The sequence below is a fragment of the Psammomys obesus genome, unplaced genomic scaffold (genome assembly GCF_907164565.1).
Source record: "Psammomys obesus unplaced genomic scaffold, mPsaObe1.curated_primary_1811, whole genome shotgun sequence".
In the NCBI taxonomy this organism is placed as follows: Eukaryota; Metazoa; Chordata; class Mammalia; order Rodentia; family Muridae; genus Psammomys; species Psammomys obesus.
In genome coordinates this window covers 888,166-896,345 of record NW_026596109.1, presented here as the reverse complement: position 1 = coordinate 896,345, position 8,180 = coordinate 888,166, and positions in this window count along the sequence as shown.

Sequence of the window (8,180 nt, the reverse complement as noted above, 5' to 3'; positions counted from 1 at the left end):
AAGAAGAAGAAGAAGAAGAAGAAGAAGAAGAAGAAGAAGAAGAAGAACAAGAACAAGAACAAGAAGAAGAACAAGAAGAAGAACAAGAAGAAGAACAAGAACAAGAAGAAGAACAAGAACAAGAAGAACAAGAACAACAAGAAGAAGAACAACAGGAAGAAGAAGAAAAACAAGAAGAAAACAGTGTAGCTAAAACAATCCCAAACAATAAAGAACTACTGGAAATATCACCATCCCTGTTTTCAAGCTGTATTACAGTGCTATAGTAATACAAACTAAATGCACTGGTATAAAAAAAGATAGGTTAATGAATGGAATCAAATTGAAGACAGCATAAACCCACACATCAATGGACACCTAATATTTGATACAGAAGCTAGAAATAGACACTGGAAAAAAAAAACAGCATCTTCAACAAATGTTGCTTGTCTAACTGGATGTTTAAACCTAAATTTATCATCCTTCACAAACACAAGTCCAAGTGTATCAAAACCTCAACATTAAACCACACACATACACTGAATCTGATAGAAGATAAATTAGGGAATAGCTTTGAATGCATTGTACCATTAGAACATTCAAAACAGAATACCTTTAGCTCAGGCTCTAAGGTCAACAATTAATAAATGGGATACCACCAATAGGACAAAACTGCAGCATACGGGATAGGAAAAGAGTCTCACCAACTATACATATTATAGAGGCTAATATCCAAAACTTGTAAAGAAATCAAGAAACTAGGCATCAACAAGCCAAATAATCCAATGAAAAAGGGGGATCTTAATAGGGAGCTTCAATAGAGGAATCTCAAATGGCTGAGAAACACTTAATGTTCAACATCCTTAGCCACCAGGAAAACAAAAATTAAAACTACCTTGAGATTCCATCATATACATGCCAGAATGGTTAAGATCAACAATATAAGTGACAGCTAATGTGCCTTCCAAAACACATACCCCGCATGGCTGCATCTGAAACATCAGCACCCCTTACTTTACCCCTGAACTTCTCTCCTCCTCCTGAAGACTAATCCAAACTACAGATTGCAGAGATGGGTGGATCTGCACCCATGGGTTCCCATGGGTGGAACCTTCAGTGTAGGTTCCAGGAACAAATAGTCAAGGCTATGGACAACCAGATGGCTAAAGGCCAGTTAAGAACACAATGAGCAAAAACCAGGACGAAGAGATAATATAGAGCAAGGGGTTAAAACACTTTTCCATTCCTGGTAGGAGTGCAAATTTGTATAGCCATTGTGGAATTCAATATGACAGTTCCTCATAAAATTGGGAATTGATCTACCTCAAGACCCAGTTATATCACTCCTGGGCATATACTCAAAAAGCAGTCTCTCATACCATAAGGACACATTCTCAACTATGTTCATTGTAGCTTTATTTATAATAGCCAGAGAATGGAAACCACCTATATGTTCTTCAACTGAAGAATGGATAAAGAAAATATGGCACATTTACACAATAAAATATTTCTCAGCTATTAGAAAAAAAATGACATCATAAAATTTAGAGGTAAATGAATGGGATTAGGAAAAAAAATTATCCTGGATTAGGTAACCCAGAACCAGAAAGACCAAGATCATATGTGTTCACATATAAATGTATATCAGTTGTTAAGTAAATGACAACCATGTTACAACCCATGAACTCAGAAAAACTAAGTAACAAGGAGGGTCTAGGGGTGGCACTTGGATCTTCCTGGGAAGGGAAAATAGAGTAGATTTTATAGGTGGATCAGGTCAGGTGGGGATGGAAACAGGAGGGTTAAGGGGAAAGTGGGGCAGAGGGAGAGAAGATGGGATCACAGTTAGAATGGGGGAGCATTTAAGGAGCAATAGAAACCTAGTGCGGTGGAAACTTCCTAGAACCTATGAGGATGACTCAAGTGAGGACATCTAGTAATGGAGGATATGGAGCCTGAACCATCTTCTGTAACCAAGCAAGGCTTCCAGTGGTAGGACTGGAATACCAACCAAACCTAAACCATTTTACTTACACCTGTTCTGCTTACAAGAGTTGCTGAAGCAATGGTGGCTCAGAGTTTAAGAGTGACTAACCAATGATTGGTCTAACTTGAAACCCAAGTCATGAGAAAGTGTCTATGTTCAACACTGCTTGGATGGCAAGGCACTAGAAGCTGGATGACTTAAATACCTAGGGTAGAACCAAATACAACTGGCCAATGAAAGTGGGAGGAGCCAATGAAATGATTCCAATCAGTATTGTTATACTCAGAGATTGGTGTCTAGGTGAATAGTTATCAGAGACACTTCCTTCATTGTATATACGTGTGCATGCCTCTGCCCTTAAGGTACCCATGCCAGCGCCCCTACCCTTCAAGGCACCTGTGCTCATGCCCTGCCTTCCAAAACACATACCCCACATGGCTGCATCTGAAACATCAGCACCCCTAACTTTACCCCTGAACCTCTCTTCTTCTCCTGAAGACTAATCCAAACTACAGATTGCAGAGATGGGTGGATCCAGTCTTCAGTGTAGGTTCCAGGAAAAAACAGTCAAGGCTATGGACAACCAGATTGCTAAAGGCCAGTTAAGAACACAATGAGCAAAAACCAGGACATCATGGCTCCACCAGAAACCCCACCCCAAAACAAAACAAAACGAAAAACAGTTGATATTGTAATGTAGCTGAAGCACCTTAATTTTATGCTTATGCAGCTATAAGAGGCATATAAAGAGGAAATGAAAAAAATCTCTCAAAGAAAAACAGAAAAATACAACTAAACAAATAGAGGCCAGGAAAGAAAGACAGTAAACCACAATCAAACAGATGAAAGAAATGAATAAAACTATTCAAGACCTTAAAACGTGTTAGAATAAAACACACACACACACACACACACACACACACACACACACACAAGAAAACTATGGAGATAGAAAACTTAAGAGATCAGGAGAGATAAGTAACCAACAGAAGACAAGAGATAGAGGATAGAATCTCAGACATTGAAGATACAATTGAAGAAATTGATACATCTCTCAAAGAACATATTAAAATGAAAAAAATTCTTGACACAAAATATCCAAGAAATCAAGGACACCATGAAAAAATGAAAACTAAAAATTGATAGGAATAGACAAAAAGAAGATTCCAGGCTCCAAAGTCCTGAAAATACTATCAAGAAGATTATAGAATAAAATTTCTTCAACTGAAAGAAATTGATGCCCTTAAACACATAAAAGGCCTACAGAACACCAAATAGACTCAGAAAAGAAATTCCTCCCACCACATAATAATCAAAACACTAAATCTACAGATTAAAGACAAATATTAAAAACAGCAAGGGAAAAAGGCCAAGTAACATATAAACGTAGACCTATCAGAATCATACCTGCCCTGGCCTGGGCAGATGTCATACAAACCATAGATGCCAACCCAGACTACTGTACCCAGCAAATCTCTCAATCACCATAGATGGAGAAAACACAATATTTCATGAAAACAAACAAAAAAACAACAAAAAAACGTATTTAAACAATATCTATGCACCAACCCATCCCTATAGAAGATAGTAGAAAAAAAACTTCAAACCAACAAAGTCAACTATACCCAAGAAAACACAGGATATAGATAACTTCACAACAGTAAAAGCAAAAGAAAACAAACACAAGCACAAACACAGTTTTACCACAAACTCCACAATAGAAGGAACTAATAATCATTGATCACTAAAAGCTATCAACATCAATTTAGTCTACTCTCCAATAAAAAGAAACATGCTAACAGAAAGGCTACAAAAACAGGATCAAATATTCTGCTGCATTCAAGAAAAACACCTCAGCAACAAAGATAGACACTCCCTCAGAATAAAGGGCTGGAGAAAAGGTTTTACCAGCAAATGGACCCAAGAAGCAAGCTGGAGTAACCATCCTAATATCTAAAAAAATAGACTTTCAACTAAAATTAATCAAAAGAGATGGGGATATCACAATCCTCAACATCTATGCCCCAAATACAGGGGCACCTGCATTCATAAAAGACACATTAAAGCTTAAATCACACATAGATCCCAACACACTAATAGTGGGAGACTTCAACATCCCACTCTCATGAATGGACATATCATTGAGACATAAGCTAAATAGAGAAATTATGAAGTTAACTGAGGTCATGAATAAAAAAGACCTATTAGATATCTACAGAACTTTTCACCCACACACAAAAGAATATACATTTTTTCTCACCACCACATGGAACCATCTCCAAAAGTGACCATATAGTCAGTCACAAAGCATACTTTAACTGGTACATGAAAACTGAATTAACCCATTTTTCTTTATCAGATCACCATGGATTAAAGCTAGACCTCAATAACAACAGAAACAACAAAAAGCCTACACACTCATAGAAATTGAATGACTCCCTGCTCAAATATCTCTGAGTGAGGGAAGAAATAAAGCAACAAATTAGACTTCGTAGAATTCAATAAAAACGAGGGCACAACTTACCCAAACTTATGGGACACCATGACAGCATTGCTAAGAGGAAAGTTTATAGCACTAAGTACTTTCATAAAGAAATTGGAGAGATTCCATATTAGCAACTTAACAGATCACATGAAAGCTTTTGAAAGAAAGGAAGCAAACACACCCAGGAAATAATTAAACTCAGGGCCGAAATCAATGAATTAGAAACAAAGAGAACAACACGAAGAATCAATGAAACCAAGAGTTGGTTCTTTGAGAAAATCAACAAGATAGACAAACCTCGAGCCAAACAAACTAAAAGAGAGAGACAGAACCCGAAATAACAAAATCAAAAATGAAAAGAGGGACATAACAACAGATACAAAGGAAATCCAAAGAATCATTAGGTCTTACTTCAAAAACCTGTATTCCACAAAATTGGAAAATCCAAATATAATGGATGATTTTCTTATAGATTTCACCTACCAAAGTTAAATCAACTGCAGGAAAACAGTATAAATAGCCTTAAAACCTCTATGAAAATAAAGTAGCCATCAAAAGTCTTCCAACCAAAAAGCCCAGGGCCAGATGATTTTAGCATGGAATTCTACCATACTTTCAAATAAGAGCTAACAAAAAAATTCCTCAAACTACTCCACAAAATAGAAACAGAATGAACAGTAAAAAACTCACTCTATGAAGCTACAGTTACCCTGATACCTAAGCTACACAGAGCCTCAACAAAGAAAATTTCAGTCCAGTCTCCTTATGAACATTGATGCAAAAATACTCAATAAGATTGGTATAAACTAAATTCAAGAACACATCAGACACATCATCCACCATGATCAAGTAGGCACCCCTGGGATGGTTCAATATACAAAAATCCACCAATGTAATCCACCATATCAATAAACTGACAGAACACCACATATGATCCTCTCATTAGATGCAGAAAAAGCTTTTGAAAAAAATCCAACACCCCTTCATAATAAAAGTCTTGGAGAGATCAGGTATACAAGGCCAGTACCTAAACATAATAAAGGCTGTATGTAGAAAGTCAATAGCCATATCAAACTAAATGGAGAGAAACTCAAAGCAATCCAACTAAAATCAGGGAGGACAAGATATTTGCAGATGATATGATAGTATACATAAGCATCCCCAAAACTTTCACCAGAGAAATCCTACAGCTGATAAATTCCTTCAGCAAAGTGGCTAGATACAAGATTAATTAAAAAAAAAACAATAAAAAATGAGCTGAGAATGATATTAGGTATATGACACCTTTCATAATAGCCACAAATAATATAGAATACCTAGGGTTAACTCTAACCAAGGAAGCCAAAGACCTGTATGACAAGAATTTCAAGTTTCTGAAGAAAGTAACTGAAGCAGTTACCAGTAGGTGAAAAGAAATCCCATGCTCATACATTGGTAAAAGTAACATAGTAAAAATGGTTATCTTACCAAAGGCAATCTAGAGATTCAATGAAATCTCCATCAAAATACCAACACAATTTTCACAGACCTTGAAAGAATTCTAAACTTCTTATGGAAAAACAAAAAATCCAGAATGGTTGAAACAATCCTATTCAATAATAGAAATTCCAGAGGTATGTCCTTCCCTGACCTCAAGCTATACTACAGAGCAATAATAATAATAAAAACTGCATGGTATTGGCATAGAAATAGCCTAGTTGATCAATGGAAGCAAAATGAAGACCCAGAAGCAAACCCACATACCTATGCACACCTGATTTTTGACAAGGGAGCCAAAACCATACAATGGAAAAAAGACAGCGTCTTCAACAAATGGTGCTGATATAAGTGGATGTCTACATATAGAAAAATGCAAATAGATACTTATCACTCTGCACAAAAGTAAAATCCAAGACATCATCATAAAACCAGACACACTAAATCTGTTAGAATAAAAAGAGGGGAAGAGCCTTGAACTCATTGGCACAAGAGACAACTTCCTGGACAGAACACCAAGAGCTCAGGCTCTAAGACCAACAATAAATAAATGGGATCTCATGAAACTGAAATCTTTTGGACACAGTCAAAAGCTTCTATAAAAGCAAAGGACACAGTCAACAGAACAAGATGACAGCCTGTAGACTGGGAAAAGATCTTCACAACTCTATATTTGACAAAGGGCTAATATCCAGAATATATAAAGAACTCAAGAAATTAAACACTAACAAACCAAATAATACAATTTAAAAATGGGATACAGAGCCAAGAGAGATTTCTCAACAGAGGAATCTCAAACGGTGGAGAAGCACTTAAAGAAATATTCAATGTCTTTAGTCATCAGTGAAATGAAAATCAAAATGACTCTGAGATTCCATCTTACACCTGTCAGAATGACTAAGACCAAAAACTCTAGTGACAGCACATGCTAGAGAGGATGTGGAGAAAGTGAAACACTCCTTCATTGCTGGTGGGACTGCAAACTTGAGCAACCACTTTGGAAATCAATGTGGCCCCTTTTCAGACAACTGGGAATATCTATACCTCAAGATCCAGCTATACCACTCCTGGGCATATACCCAAAAGATGCTCAAGTATACAACAAGGACATTTGCTCAACCATGTTCATAGCAGCTTTATTCATAATAGGCACAAACTAGAAACAAACTATATGTCCCTTAACCAAAGGATGGATACAGAAATTGTGGTACATTAACACAATGGAATACTACTCAGCCATTAAATATAAGGAAATCATGAAATTTGCAGGAAAATGGTTAGAACTAAAAAAGATTATCCTGAGTGAAGTAACACAGTCCCAGAAAAACACACATGCTAAGTCCTCTTTTATAAGTGGATTTTAGTCATATAGTACAGGATAGACATACTACAAAGCACAGACCCCAAGAAGATAAGTCTGGTGGGCAGCTTAGGCTTCATGTTGGCCCACTAGTTAGGAGAGTGGGAGATATTTCTGACACGGACGATGTTGCCTGCTTTTTGATCACTTTCCTTTGATGGGACTTCCCTACAAGGCCACAGGGTAAAAAGACAAACTCAGCCCTCATGTGAATAGAAGAACTGGGTGTCTGGGAAGGGGGGTTCTCCTGTTCTGAGGATAGCAGATGTAGGAGAGAGGGTGGGACTGGGAAAATAGGGGGAAGGCCTATGACTGACATGTAAATTGAATTAATTAATAAAAAGGAAGAAAAAAATAAAGATAGAAGAGAACTAAAATCAACCAAAGGAAAAAAAGAAGAAGAAAAAGAAAATTCTAGAATTTTATGAAAATGAAAGCACAACATACTCAAACTTACAGGACAAAATGAAAGTGGTTCTATGAAGATGTTCATCTCAATAATGATTATATTTTTAAAAAAGAGAAATCCTGTATTTATTAACTTAACTGAAAATTTAAAGGTTCTAGAACAAAAAGAAAAAAATAATGCCCAGAGTAAATGGCAAGAAATAATCATGGCTGTAATCAATAAAATAAATAAATATGCAGTCAAACAAACACACATAAAAAGAATCAATGAAACATAGACTTAGGTTTTGTTTGTTTTTGTTTTTGTTTTTTTTTTTTGAGAATATCAGTAAGATTGACAAACCACCAACCTAATTAACTAGAAATTAAAGGTAGAAGATCCGAATTAATAAAATTAGAGGAAAAACAAAGAGGACACACACTGAGTAAATTCTAAGACATATTGTAAAAACATGTACTTCACCAAATTGGAAAAATCTAAAGGA